We start from the raw sequence: 3302 nt of genomic DNA, 5'->3' as shown, positions 1-3302 counted from the left end.
CAACAGTGGCTACTGAGACAATGACGATTACATGTTGGTTTTTCTCCGATATCAGATTGACTAGACAAGAGTTTGTGTCAAAATGAAATCAATTTGCTTTGGGTTTAATTTGAAATCGGTGGCAGGAAATGAAAAATTGGCGGTAGTCTGAATAGTTTTTAACATGGTATAATTAGAAACCTGTGTGAAAAATTGATATTAAACAATCGTTGAAACAATTTATTGGAGACTGAATTCTCATGGTTTTATGAACTTAGTGAAACATATTGGGGAATGAAACAGACATGTTTTAAGGACTGATTTTCAATTTCTAACAAAATGCATCGATGACCAAAATATATTTGTATTAGACACTGACTTTCAGTCATACAAGAAATGTATTGCATACTGTAGTTACGTGGTATTAGGGGAAATTTGTGGATTGAATGTGTCTTTAATGAAGACTTAGTGTTAGTATTTGTTGATGCTAGACAACACGGACTGATTTTTAGTTAATAAACACACCCTCTTGACTAGGATTATAGTATTTAAGGGGACTTGCAGGAGACCAAAAAAAAGCAGTGCGCAATAACCGTCATGTAACAAAGACTGTTTCTCGGTTCCTAATTTTTTTTAATTGAAATTTTACTTGAATGCCGATTATTTTTATTGAATAATGTTTCGAGTGATTATTGATAGTTCAATTTTGGAACTTGAATGCTAAGATGGATATAATTCTTAGCTGGGTTAACTTTTGATTAATTTTAGAAAATATGAAAGTTGAGCAAGGCCAAGTTAGATCTACACATAAAATGCCAAAATCCCCCATCTTAATCCGATAAAACATTTTAATGACCCGACGCGACGATAAATCCACCTTTCCATCTTGATGCACATACAAAGACCAAAATTTTTTTACACCCACATTAAATTACCAATTAAAAAATATAAATTAAGTGTATATTTAGGAATTCGACATTGATTTTCCTTTTGTATTTTCACTTTTCTTTTTCAAATGCAACATGAATAAACATATCTTTTCAAATTAAGTTCTAAAAACTCGGGGTCCTCATTCAAAAATCTCGGATCGGTTACAAAATCGTAATATACTTTGCAAAGAAAAATAAGAACTACGGGGTAGATTGACCATTCACCCAATATACATAATGAGTTTTCCCTTTAAAATCGTGACTTAGACAGATCGATCTATCTGTAATTTTATCCCAATATTTTCATCGGATCTTTTAGAATTCACAGCTTCTAGTTCATAAAATCATTGTTATATGCATGTATTATTCATTCTTCTTTCTAACCATTCAAGATTATATATCCATTTTGAGTATTTTTTTTACATTAAGATTTAGCATTTGCACACTAGCTATGTAAACTCATGAAATTTGTTATACATGATGCGCGTTAGTTGGCATGAAAAGTTTCTAGCCTACATTCAAGCATCCATAGCTCACACGAAAATTTTACAATCAGTACTTGATAGTTTATGCCAGCATACTGACTATTCGAGAAAACCTTTTGGATATCTTACTGCAACACGTTCATCACTTGACAAATTTTGGCAAAGAAATCTCTGGGTCTGGTTCGTATGTTGCTCGAATAAAATTGTAGCACATCACCCCTGATAATGTTCCTGTCATAGGCCCAATGAGATACACCCATAGACTCTTATAGTTGTTGCTGGCTAATGCTGGTCCAATGGTGCATGCTGGGTTCATTGATCCTCCTGATACTGGCCTATGTAAAATATTATAGGGTTTTGTTATCAGATTTATATGTAGCTTACATAGAAGTATTTTAGAAAGTTAAGTTTACCCTTCTAAGATTGAAGTAATGCATACTGCAGATCCCACTGCTATGCCTGCTAGATCTCCTACCTATAATCGCTTTAATAACTCGATAACATTACAGATTTTCTTAAAATGGAAAACGAGTAGGGTTCTTACAGCTCTTGAGTCTGTGGCTACAGTTGACGTGACAAACATCATTGTGAAAGTTACAATGATTTCCATGATCAGAGATTGTAAGTCTGTCCCTGAAGGCGTGGTTGTGCCCAAATGTTTAATTGGTTGTAACATTATCCGTAGGGCGAATTAGAGATGGGCAAAAAAACCGGTTGGTGAACCGGTTCAACGGTTTAAACCGAAAACCGGTTTTTACAAAAACCGGTTATTTAAAAACCGGTTTGACCGGTTTAGTAACCGCCGGTTCGTATATCGGTTACAAGTTCTAGAGAAAAAACCGGTTACTGAACCGGTTATGGAAAAAACCGGTTAATTTTAAAACCGGTTATTATGAAAAAAACCGGTTATTAACCGGTTATTTTAAAAAAAAAACCGGTTAATTAAAAAAACCGGTTATTAACCGGTTCTAACCGGTTTCTAAACCGGTCCTAACTGGTTAGACCGGTCCGAGTTTTGCACCAAAAAAACCGGTTAATAAACCGGTCCGGTTATTTAAAAACCGGTTTTTTTCCAGGCCAAGAAAAACCGGTCCGGTTATTAACCGAACTGGTTTTTTTAAAAAAACCGATTTGTGCACCTCTAGGGCGAATGAAGCCGCTATGGATCCTGTGAACTGAGCTATTACGTAGAAAGGAACCTACACAAACACAATAGATCCATATTAAATCAAGATAATAGTGCATTTATGGATTGACCAGGTGCTAGGTTGGCACCTGATTCCAAGGAAAATTTCTAACAGATGCAAAAGCTATGGTGACTGCAGGGTTCATATGTGCACCGGAGATGTGTCCAACTGCATAGATCATGACAGTTACAATCAGACCACCAGCAAGTGAGGCTCCTAGCTGAGACACAAATGTTCATTGTTATTACTGATCACTGAGCATCCGCATGTCACAAACACCAAGAGGAAGGTGGCCACCATCTCCGCCACTACCTGTCATATAATCTGCGTTAACGCAATTAATTGACAAAGATTGTATTATTAGCGGGTAACTTACCTTTTGAAGAAAACCAGTCGTGACTTTGAGTTGTTGCTTTTCGGGTGTCTCTAATGAAATGGTGGAAAACTCGTTTGTGTTATCACTTGAACGTTCTATGGTCATGATGCGATATTTATAAAAGTACAAAGTTTAGGAAACACGAGGTGTATGCTAACTAGAAAGTGAGCATATATGCTGTCTTCTCGAATACCTAAAGTGGTGCTATATATATATTATGTGCATACAATCTAGCCTTCTCAAGTAAAAGTTAATAATAATTCAAACTCTGATCAATTAAAAAAAAGGGATCTTGGCACTTTACCTTAGCTATTGGCTAGTGTTCATATCTGTTAAAACCTAAAAG

At 35.6% G+C, this 3302-nt stretch overlaps 1 pseudogene; it reads right to left on the bottom strand.

The window, feature by feature from the left end:
• Positions 1 to 1485: 1485 nt before the first annotated feature.
• LOC143548431 (aquaporin NIP2-1-like) lies at positions 1486 to 3102 on the bottom strand (annotated as a pseudogene).
• Between the last annotated feature and the right edge of the window lie 200 nt (positions 3103 to 3302).

Source organism: Bidens hawaiensis, unplaced genomic scaffold, assembly GCF_021521415.1.
Source record: "Bidens hawaiensis isolate Kalapana, Puna unplaced genomic scaffold, B.hawaiensis_p1.1 tig00015123_1, whole genome shotgun sequence".
Taxonomy (NCBI): Eukaryota; Viridiplantae; Streptophyta; class Magnoliopsida; order Asterales; family Asteraceae; genus Bidens; species Bidens hawaiensis.
The sequence above is the reverse complement of the archived record's forward strand: the minus strand, read 5'-3'. Positions and strand labels throughout refer to the sequence as shown.